This window comes from Protopterus annectens, chromosome 2.part0 (assembly GCF_019279795.1).
Source record: "Protopterus annectens isolate FY-2018-M chromosome 2.part0, PAN1.0, whole genome shotgun sequence".
Taxonomy (NCBI): Eukaryota; Metazoa; Chordata; order Ceratodontiformes; family Protopteridae; genus Protopterus; species Protopterus annectens.
Genome location: NC_056728.1, coordinates 1,824,282,069 through 1,824,294,792, shown reverse-complemented (window position 1 = coordinate 1,824,294,792; position 12,724 = coordinate 1,824,282,069). Strand labels below are relative to the sequence as shown.

General features: G+C 37.1%; 1 protein-coding gene across 1 annotated transcript in view; it reads right to left on the bottom strand.

Moving 5' to 3' along the window:
• Positions 1 to 12,168, bottom strand: part of PNOC (prepronociceptin) — a 382,100-nt gene extending 369,932 nt beyond the window's left edge. The window contains exon 1 of the mRNA XM_044061856.1: positions 12,060 to 12,168. The gene's annotated coding sequence lies outside the window, so the exon portion shown is untranslated. The remainder of the gene's footprint in view (positions 1 to 12,059) is intronic.
• Positions 12,169 to 12,724: the final 556 nt, after the last annotated feature.

The window sequence follows — 12,724 nt, the reverse complement described above, 5'->3', positions numbered from 1 at the left end:
CTGAACACTTGCTAATAACTCTTGACAACTAGAAACCGAGTCTGCAAAAGATTTAAAAAATATAAAACAATCATCAAAATATGGAAAAATATAAATGTCTTGAATTCTGCAATAAACAATTACTGGAGCAATACACCTTGTAAATACCCTTTGAGCAGTAGATATTCCAAATGGTAAGATGAGAACTGATCATATAAACAGTTACACAAAATCTTAAGAAGCATCTGAAATGTCTGCCAATGGGAATGTGATGAAACAGGTCTGAAGGTAAAACACTTTGAATTTTCTGACATCGATAAAAAGGCTGATAAATAAGAAGTCTGTCACAGGCTTCCAAGTCCCTTCTTTCTTTCTTTCTTTCTTTCTTTCTTTCTTTCTTTCTTTCTTTCTTTCTTTCTTTCTTTCTTTCTTTCTTTCGCACCTGAACAATCCTTGAATAAAGCCCTCTGCCCACCTGGCAGGCAGTTACTGGTTCTATGATTCCCATAGATAACATCTGTTCCAGAACTGGAGGAAATAGGGATATTTGGTTCACTGAGTAAGGGGGAATCCCTTAGAAAAGCTGGAGGTACTCCCACTGCCAAGTGTCTCCCTGTTGAATGACTTTCTGGACCCACTAGTCTGAAATAATCTGCTGCCATAAAGGAAGATGTAAACTTAGAGAGAGGGAGAGACTGCCAGTATGGGTGTGGGAGGGTGATCTGAAGGGGCAAGTCATCACTCTGACTTTCTGGATTGTCCTTGGCTTTGAGTCTCTTTCCCATTCTTTTTGGACCCTCCTTGTCATTGCTCTCTTAAAATCCTGTTGTTGGTACCTTGTTGCTTACATTTTTTTTCTTTGAGAAAGGAAGCTGAGGTGGAAGGAAACCTTTTATTTGCCTTAAAAACAGAAGGTTGGAAGATTTAGTTTACCTCTTGAATCAACTTTCCCCTCTTGTTAAATCTGTTAAACACCTCAGCTGCAGATGGGCCAACCAGAACTTCCTTGTCCAGGGAAAAATTACAGTTTTAGTTATAACATCTTCAGATGATTTTGCGAATATAACCAAGTAAATCTTCACAGGACTGACTCAGAGACAGCAGCTGTGGAGACAGTATCAGCAGTATCACAAGAACACTTGAAGACATGTTTAATAATATGAGAAGCAGATACAAAAGAGGCATTCAAAGAATTTGTCACTTCAGAAAAAGGAAGATTGACAGGTAATTTTTGTTATGTTCTGAAGAGACAGAAGTAAAATCTTTAACATGTGAGACTGGCGGTTTAAAATTTTGAATGTTAACATGGCAAAAGAAAATACTTCCAAGGATTCTTCAAAATCTTTCCAATCCTTGTGAAACAGAATGGGATTAATGTCATCAGTTTGTCCAGCAAAAGCAATTTTGAAAAGGAAAATTACTGCAGGGTCTCCTTTAGGGTTGGAAAAGAAGTTACCTGTGAGTCTGAGGTACACTGTAGACTTCCTAGGGGTAGGAGTTTGACCACATAAGGTAAACTTCAAGCTGTGGGAAAAACATCATCTAAAGTAGACAATACAGGAGGAACAACTGCATACTGTGGAATATCTTACAGTAACAAATCATAATACAGTCACTGGGAAATAGGAATTTGATTCTGATCCTACTGAAAACCTCTTTCAACTTAGATAAAGTTATTTCTGGTGGAAAATTCAAAGCAACTTTCCACAGAATTAGAATCTACAAGTTGTGAAGAAAATCCTGAAGCACAACATTCTCCTTCAGTCCTTGCTCTTCTGAAGATGAAGTGAGTAAAGTAAAGTCCAAAATTAACTTCCTTGCTAATTTTCCTGGTCCATTTTAACAGAAACTCCTTGGAAAAGCCCAAACCCAAAGCAGGCACACTAACCTGAGGCCTAGGCTCCTGAGGCCTAGGCTCCCTTTCCCAGCTATGTGGTAGACCTTCACCTGACCCTTTCCCCAGACCAAGAAAAATGGTTTTCCCCCTCTTGTTAGTATGGGGTAAGGAGCAGCCCTACAGCTACAGAGGACATGTATATCTGCTACTCCTTAGTGACAGTAGCTGCTACACCAGAGGGAGCAAGGGAAAATGATTACTGGTCCAGGGATCCGCATCTGGCCACAGCAGAGTCACATTCCATGGCTAGGGCAAAACCAAAGCCAGCCTGACACCCAAAAATTCTCTGATAACTTTTTTCTTCTTGCAAACAAGGGAAGGAAAAACTGAAGAGACTGGTAACTAATCCATAGGTCCAGCCATTAAGAAAGCTTAAAAAATGGGTAGCAGAGCCTGAAAAAGTCAGTAACCCTCCCAGCGACATTTAAAAAAGTGGTTTTGAGATAAAAACACACTAACAGCACCCCAAAAGCATGAAGTCCTGCACCTAACACATAAACTCTCCACAAACATTGACTGTAATAAAATCCCATCATACAGGATGACAGCCCATAAAAAAGTCTCCTAATTCAACAATATTAATATCACAGAAAAAAAACGTATTTCTCCTCAAAAGAACAAAACAAAAAAAAAAAACAATAGCAGACAGTTTTCCCCAGTAGGGGACTTATCTGTTCAGCCTTGAAGGATAGCTAGCTGACCACTGCCACAAAGCCCACAGAAGGAGCACACTTCAGTGGCAAGAAAGCTTTGAAGCTTTTTGTACTAACTGTTTTTTGCATGGAGCTCTGCTTGAACTGCTGGCAGTTAGTCCTAAAGCTTTGAAAACGTGTCTAGTCGATCATATCCCTTGCAAGATATATATAGCTTAGGCTACTGCAAAAGTGATTTAATGCTGTATAGCCAACATTCTTAATAAGAGCTGTATCCTTTATAAACCCTGCTGTTTCAAACTATCTTACAGAATAAGTAGATCATTCTTGTATCAGACAGGTTATGGCCTTGCATTCATATAGGTAAACGCAGCACTAACTGTTTGAAGCACATTCTGTAAGTACTGAAAATCAGTGCAGGATTTCAGATCTCCACTGACCGTAGTAAACAACACCAAGCAGAGACCTTTGAACCCCCCACCAAAAATAAAAAAAAAAAAAAAAAAAAAAAAAGCAACTCCTCTTTATTACACCTTTCTGTGTCAGGCAACATGAATGGTACAGCTTTTTCATGATATCCAGAAAATTGTATAATTACTGTGTCGTGTTCAGACCAGTTTTTTGAGTGTTTCTAGAAACTGAAAAAAAGAGCATTCATTCTGCTGTACACAGGGCATGTTTCCGATCTTCTGATATTTCACATCCACTCCTGGTATGGCATAATATTTCATTTTCAATGGTGCAACTGGAGAACAAGAAAGCTAAGGTACTTTCTATGAAACACACTTTTTTAGTCTGGGAACATGTGGGATTTAAAGTAAAACTGAAGCTTTGCAGCCTAGCTTACAATCCCATATGCTACTTTACCTGCAGAATAAAAAGGCAGCATAGACATTTTGATATATTATGACCCCCCCAAACATTGCTAGAGTTATGTGGCTGACCAGAATACATATATAAAGAAAAGCTTACCTGTTCCACAGGACTATTCAGCAATTATTTTGCCATAGAATTTGTTTTAAGAAATCTTTGTTTGACAACTCCTGTTGTAAGTTTGGCATTCTGTTTTGTAACAAATGTCTAAATATTTACTAATCCCTCTTTCTGTTAAGTGGTTCTTTGTGATGTTATCTCTCAGCCTGAATCAGAGGTACCCTTTTAGAGTTGGGGGGGGGGGCTTGCCTATATCTTGATGTGAACATCGTATACAAGCCTGTGATGGTTGCCCTAATATACTTGTGTGAAAGAGAGCACATGCACAGTCGGCCTGGCATAGACAATCCATATGCCCACATCAGCACTGAAGGGAGATGAGCATACACATAAAGTCTTCTGTTGTTGGAATGCCAGTGAGAATGAAAACTCCATGATGTCTACTAGGATAATGGCCCATCTGGATGGCACTCCCCCCAGGGAACTCTGAAGTACAATGCCATTCAGTGGGATCTGACAGCACGAACATCTTTCAAGTAGCCATGTCCATTCTAGAGTCTCATACGGTACTAAGCCTGTCCTGAAACTGAAATGTTGTGAAATGACACTCAGTACAGATTCTGCAGATGGAAATAATTACATATGTGCCACAGCAGGTCTGAGACTGCCTTCATACCATTGATTTAGATCTAAATAGGCAAAGCAGAGATATCATTACAGACCTCTAGCCTAGTAGAGACTATATCATGGTCTGCCATAAGTGGGTTCTCCAATCCCAGAAACAGTTTATTCTGACCTGTGTGCTATAAAAAAAGAAACTCTATTGTGAATAACAGACTGTAAAGAGTTATGCTAAATTTATAAGAAGAAAATAGGTTTTCACTTACTTTCTTTGCTGAAATGGCTGCTATAATAAGCAGTCACCACTGTTTCAGTTAGATTATGCTCTCTAACATCCCTGTTCACCTTGATCTGAATACCTGATGCATCACAGTCAGGGTGCATCTAGTAATGGCTTCTGAATCCTTAACTGTATTTGTAGTTTTCAGTTCAATTTTACTTAGAGATAACAGATGAGTATGACTTATTTCATGGCATAATTGGGAATGGGGTTCAATGACCCCCTCTTCAGACTTCATAAGAGGAACTTTAGCATGCATTGCACCCGGTAGCCTTTGAATTCTTGCAGCAGCAACAGTAGAATAAATAATCTACATATAGATTTTCTAATGATAACAAAAGATATCTACCATCACTGATAGAGTCCCCAAGGCTTTATCTTCTACCTTCTTCTTTTTATCATATTTACCACAACCTCAGTACCTCCACACAGCTTGCTTCTATCATTCAATATGACAGTGATGCCTCTATCATCTGCTCTGCCCCCTCCATTAAAGAACTACATGAAAAGACTCAGAATGCCCTCCAAGACATAGAAAACTACCTATCTATCAACTCATATTAAACCCCAACAAAACCAAGCTCATAGTCTTCAGTAATACCAGTGTAAAAACACCCCATCCCCTGTCACTATCTATTCCTCTAATGGAACAAAAATTGAACCAGTCGAGCAAATTAACTTCTAGGTGTAACCGTAGGCAACTGTCTAAAAGTCACTAAACATATAGCAGTAACCATCAGAAAATTCCCCATAAAACTTGGTGTACTCTACAGGGCAAACCCTGTCTAACCAACTGTGCCAGAATATCAGCAGCCAGATCCCACCTCCCACCTCCTACCCACCCTACTTTACTGTTCCCAAAGCTTTACCAACCTGTGCAAATCAGACTTGAACAACATTGAAACCTGTTATAACAAAATAGCCAAATTTGCCTCAAACCTACCTCACAGATCACTTCACCACTCTACTCTTCACCATCTTAACTCGATCAAACTACCCCACTTACTATATCTCAACCAGCTAATAATCACTCATAGAGTCAACAAACCTGACAACTGCCCTACTCTCACAGACCTTGCCCAACTGTAAACAAACCACAGGTCCCTTAGATCATCTGACAAATGAATGCTCAGTGTAACTAAATCTCACAACTATCATGGAGACTCCTTATATTCCAATAAAATAGCCAAAATCAGGAACTCTCTTCCCCAGTATAATTTAACTAATCCTGATACTCACAATTTCAAACAACTCCATATATTACTCTATATTACTCTAAACAATGGCTATGCCCCTGCACACCTCCAGGCTAAATGCACACACTCTACTCTCATCTCTTCTCGACACTCACTACTCTATCTACCTTGCATCTCTTCCATAAACTTCTCCCCTATGTCACATTAAATGGCTTACTCTATTCTTTGAGTCAACTGGTTTCTTTATACCTTTGATTGTTTTTATAAAAAAATATTGCATGTATACTATACATATTGCACAAATGTTCTTATGATTTTCTCCATACCTGAATACTGTGAACTTGCTTAGCTGTATCTTTTAACTCTGCAAGTAATGCTTAGTGTATTTCTCATAATGTCACTGTGATAATTATTTAATGTACTTTTGGAGCTTTTCTCCCTGGGTCTCAGATGAAAACGGGCTCCTGGCCCAGTCAGACACTACCAGGTAATCGAATGAAAAATAAATAAATAAATAAAATATAAACATTTCTTAAACTGTACAATAATCTTTGATGAGATCTCAATATGCATAGTGTTGTCTGGAGCTGTCTTCTGACTGAAACTATTTAAGATAGTCTGCTGCAAAGTTCCGATCCTATAGTCCAGGTAAAACAAATGAGGGGGACAGTGTCAGCAAAATGCTTATAAGACTAGAACTAAAGCTGCACAATTTTAAAAGAAGATTATTGACCAGTATGAAATTTGCATTTTTTTAACATTTGCTATATGGGGCATCATGGATGGTGAACCTCACAGTGGTCGTACTATTCCTGGTAACCATGCAAATCTATTGCCTCTGCCTTCTTAATGAGGTTATCAAAAAAGAGAATACATGTGACAGATCCCACTACTAAAATGTGTTATGACACAATAAAAGAGGTTTTACTGCTGCATTTGATAATGTAATAAACAAGATTCCCTTTCAACTGGGGAGGGTGCTTTTCTGCAGCTAGTGTGCAACCAGGTATATTCCCCCTGGGTTCAGCAGACAGATGGCTGTGTGTGAACATGGCAGTATCACCCACAAAATCTGTGTATGCATAATACTATAACAATATCCCCCGGAATGTCTGACGACACTTTTTAGTGAATAATGGAGTTTGCTGCACATAAACTGCATCTTGCAAGTGAGAGTTTGAACCACCTAATACACATATTTTTTCTTACATGCAGCATTCTGACTTCCTATTACTTCAGCATTTTACAAGTACGACAACAAAAACATTACATTCAGATTGGAATACAGTGTGATTAAACAAAAGGTTACTTTACTAACACCTGAATGCATGATACCAACATATAAATCTGTTCCATTTTGTCATTCAATGGCTCCTGGTCTTCATTTGCTCACCTTGCTATAGTCCTTGTGCTAAAAAGAATAGAAGAAATAAGCCAGTCCACACAAACCTTACTATAGGGTGCTGAAGGTTATAGAAATCAGACTGATGTGCTGACCACTGCTTCTGTCCTTGATGTCCAGTCATGAATGTGTAAGGGCTCACTCTCATCTTATTATAGTGTTTTGAATATTTCAAGCAATTTAATTCAAAGTGTCTTGGATTTGCCGATCATTTTGTTCTTAAATTTGGCTGTTTTTACAATCACTTGCTTTTTTGCATGCATTTAGGATCTGTGAGACAATTATTTTCAGCGTATACAAGCAGTGTACTTTTCCCAGAGCTGATAAATACTTCCTTGACAAACTTTGAACATGCATGTTGGGTCTCTAGTTCATGAGTTTTACACTGATACACTTCAGAGTGGGAAATGAGGCACTGTTCTCTATCTGTCCTCTGTCACCCCTAACAGAAATTAAGTCCTACAGCAACACTATACAGATCACCAGCTGTCATAACCATGCGCCTTTAATCAGAGCACATCATTTACCAAAAATTACATTTCCTCAGTCTCCCAAGACCTTTGAAAACTATGTTCTTTGGCTCACTGGTAAATGTTCTGTGACTTAATAAATGAACTGACTCACAAAATCTCTCTGGCACTCAAGTATTGAGAAATTAAATAATCCAAGAACTTGTTCATTATAATGGCTCATTTTTCTGACAGTGAATCCCTGTTATGCAAAGGTAAAATTGAGGAAAGCAAGTAGCCACCATTTATGTGCTGAGATAGACTTCATCATCAGGGATAAATGCAAATATAAAAGTCCATCATTTTATAGTTTAGCGTCAAAATGTTGGGCAGCCTTGCCTAGGTCCAGGCAGTGTGTCACATATACTGCTCTTGCCCTGCGTTTAGTTAAGACCTTGGAGCTGGAGAGCTGACTGTAGGGAGGGAAATTGCTGCTATGCTGATGATAAACTTTTTTATCTATTAAGAGAGGGAGGCAGTAGTAAAAGGTCACTAATGTGTATGCCTCCTGGTGGAGACCAGGATGGAAATACCAACAGGCTTACACACAAAAACAACCGTATGAATGGATGTTTGCATCGCTTGTAATGAATTAGGCTAATGCTTATAGCAAAAAATGTTCAAAACTGATCATATGATGGATATGATGGTGGTCAAACAGTGGTAACCCATCACCTCATCATTGCTTTCAGTGTCTTAATAGCTTCGTCTGCTTCTGCTAAAGGTTTCTACCTCCTGGAGAGGATAGAAGCTGTCTGTTAATGAATTATAATGGCTTAATGAGGTTGCAGTCCACATGTACATAACTTTGAAGGAACTGTATCATCACACACGACACAGATATAATTTTGATTCAGTGCAACTGTCCTCTTCTGAGTTAAAATCACATACATATCCAATGTAATACCTGGTAACATACAACAACATGGAGAATTCAAGCATACCCACTATTTGACTTTTATAGACATGGTTACAGCTGATGCTATAAGATCTGAATATAATACTTTGAAACACAAATATATTATGCCTTATTTAAACCTGACTACATATAAAAGTGACAGGTGCTAATAAATATTCTGCTACAAACTGTATGAAGAAGGTAACACTCATATTTGATCAGTATCCAACATCACTTAGCAGTATAAACCAGTTAACAAATATAACAACATCCCCAGTCCTCAAGACAAGATTATTTTGTCCTTAATTTGTAACTAGCATAAATGGCACAGAAAGCACACTGAATTCATTTGATCAGTACCCAAGTATGTCTGTACCATTTTAAATAACAAGTAACACCATAGCATGCCTTTTCTTATGGTCGATACAAAGAAGCTAATAAATACGATCATTTTTTAATCATACTTATCTCCATTTAAAACAGCAAATGCAGCACTGTAAAAAGTACAATGTAAAAAATAAAATACAAAATAATGAGTGAAACAATTACGGGTGAACATTACCAATCACTACAATTTATAAACATGAGTAAACATAATGTAGACGCAAACAATATACTGAACTCTTTCAAAATGATTGCTAACTAATACACATAGCAGTGAGTGTAGGTTCAGAAACTGCTTATTTCCAATAATACCGGACATTATTTCCAACATTTCAGACTAATTAAGAAACAAAACAATACATACATGTAAAAAGATTGAACACAGCTCTACAGAGTTATCAAGATTTCTTTTAAGAGTATTAGCAGCTTCACAGATAAATAGCAAACTGTAGAGTTGGAACAGACAAGTAACAACAGATGGGAAATACACACTTGTGTACACAGCAGTGAGAACTGGTGAACAACTGCATTGTTACACAGATCCGGCATAAGATTGTATGTCTCATGCAACATGCAACATACTTATAATGTAAAATATTAAGCTTGTTTTTATATATAGTGCTGAGATAATAAGGTACCTTTCCTTTAGATTATAAGCAAAACAAATTATTTAACTTAGTATTCTGCTATGAATGGATGTTCTTGCAATAAATTAATTAAAACTAGTTCACCTCATACATTTCACCCATGCTACTCAATACAATACCTGAAGTAATGATTCAAAGAGCCATGCTACCAATGTGAAATATACTTTATCAATAACAATTTTAATTCTACTGTTATTTATTTATAATTTAGCTGGAATTGCTTTAATGTGTCTCAGCTTAGATGCATTTGAGAGATTACAAAAAGTGTAGTTCTAAAGCTTTGCTAATCTAGAAAGGTATGTGGAAACAGTGATGACTTGATTAAAGAAAGCGATAAGGAATACAGAGGATGTGCAATAATGAAATTTAATGAAAAATCAGGCAGATTACAATAGACACAATTTATGTCTCTGAAACTGGAATTACAATTGTATAATATGGCACCTGGATGGATTTATGACAATTGTAATACAATTACAGTTTTATGGGGAACCTGTTAACTACAACTTTTAGCAAGTCTTCTATTTTAGAAGATATTTAAGGCATTTGAGCTTTTACGAGACACACTGCATGCAGGATGAACACCATACACATTAAATAAAAAGCACAACACACAACACTCATTCTCAGTTTTAGGCAGCAGGATCTGATAAAATATATTTGCCTTCATAGAATCCATAGCAGCTGCCCCATAGCACTGTTATGATGTGTTTCTCTTGGTAAATGCTTTTCGGATATATAATGGTTACTCAGGATGAAAAGAAATGTGAAACTAGGAACAGGAGCATGTTATTTATAATACAACAACCCAACAACAATAGTAGCAGTTATATTCCTTGAATCCTGCTGACAATGCATCACTTCTGGCTCATAAAGAGAAACCCCTTCCAGTTTGAGTTCAGAGGGGTATCTGCACCTTCACTTGTCTGCACTGCTTTTTTAACCCTAGCCTATTTAATGCCATCCTCTAGGATGCAGAATTTAATTGACTACTACTCATATTTAAGCACACAGTTTGTGGAAAATGTTTGTGCATCACTAGTTAAATTAACATTAATAAATGAAAGTTTTACACATCTTCCATCATGGACAGATGTAGAATCAAAGCAGAAAACAAAATGTATAATTTATCAGTTTTTCAAATATTTCTATTCAATCGCATTGCTTTTTATTCTATTGCATATTGTTGTCACATGAATTTAGTTCTATGATTTATTATAGTGTCATGTTTGTTTATTTTGAATGGTTCTTTATGTTAAAGCTCCCATGGCATGCATGTCTAGAAGTCCCATTTTGCTAGAAACAGAAAAGGAGAGAAAGAAGCTACAGTAAAAGATAGAAATAAGAAAAACAATTGATTAAATATGCAGAAAAATAGGAAAAGAATGTAAGGAAGAAAGAACGAAAGAAAGAAAATACAAAGACTTCATGATGCTTTCCTTAGTACGTTAATTAAAGTTTCGCTACAGAGCATGCCACTAACATCTACAAGTTAAGAGGTGATAATTGGTCAAAGGGAAGAAGAAAGAAAGACAGTGGCTTGGAATTAAAGTACAAATTAAAAGCACTGTGTAAAAATACAGTAACCAGTATCAGCACATATATGAGCACAAGTCATAGTGCTCCTGACTGTTTTATTATAAATGTAATTATTGTTTTGTGTGCCTGTCTAAATAATATACTAGGTGTACTCATCTGTGAATGCAGAGCACATTAAAAAAAAGAAGAAGAAAAAAACTTCAGCTTCCTTTGTTGGCTGGAAAATTAGATGGGTGGTTGGAAAACAGAATGATCAGATAATGTGTTGTAATTCTGAAGCAAATTGCCAGGGTGAATAGAATACAGGCAGCCCATTAGACATATCACTGGGTTGCAAATGATTCATTGTTACTGCTATTCAAAAGTTTACCCAAAAGGTGTAATTAATATAGAGAAAGCCAAACATATACATACATAAATATATATGCACAGAGACAGGGAGACAGACAGACACACACACACACACTCACATGAACATCTAAAAGTAGAGCTTGTCAATCCCATAGTAAGAAACACAACTCTTGAAACAAGTAATAAACTAAACCATGGCAAGACAAATAAACTGTATGTAAAACTAAGAAAGTGGAGAAAAAAGAGCACCGGGCAATAAGAAAAGTGAGCATTTGGGGGGAAATGTGATTTACATGATCAAGAAGTAAAACGAAATGCATTTTAGAAAAGGAAATGATGAGTACCCGTCTTACTTCAGTGCACAGCAAGCTATTTCTGAGCAAGGCAGGTGAATACATTAACAGAAAAGCAACCGACAAAAATCAAGAAAATGCCCCTTCAGTAAAGAAAAAACTAAGGAATTAATAAAAAAGGAAGAAACAAAGAATTCAATGTGGAACAAGAATGACAGAAAACACAATTTGTGTATAGTCTTATTAAATAAGGTTTAAATATGTGTAGATATAACTTAGTGAAACAGATATGTATAGGATTATAGGTGCAAATCTTGCTAAGGATCTGTGGTCATTATTAATAAATATTATACCAAAATGCATCAATTTAAACAATAGCAATAATACAAATTACAAATCAGTACGTTCATTAAAGTTTTACTATAGAGCATGCCACTAACATCTACAAGTTAAGAAGTGAGACATAAAGTCTCCTACCTGAGTGTGGTGTTGTCAGTAGCAGTAGTTTCTCTAATATGTGGCGCTGCCTCCCAATATCTGTCCTCATGCTATATATATATGTGTGCGCACACACACACACACACACACACACACACACACACACACACACACACACACACAGACATACACACTCACACACACACACACACATATATTGTGTATGTGTGTGTGTGTGTGTGTGTGTATAGATATATATATATATATATATATATACACACACACACACACACACACACACACACACACACACACACACACACACACACACACACATACTCATTCACACATGCACACACACTCACACATACATGAGACATACACACTCATACCTCCCTACAGTTTCCTCAGCTTATACTCTAACACACTCATACAAAGTTGCTCCACCCCCCCCCTTCTTCCCAAGAGACAGTTAGTCAACATCATGGAATTTCCATTCACCCACACCGTATCAATTCTTTCAAGAAACAGCATGTCACTTTGATGTCACCTTACCGGAACCCTTTACGTAGATATAATCACTGCCATGCTGCAAAATCAGATGAGGCACCATCCTAATTTATAGTTGTTTGTTAAATGTCACGACATCATCAGTCAGTTTCACCGGGCTCCCCATCCTTTAGCCTTTGGAGAAAACCACGTGC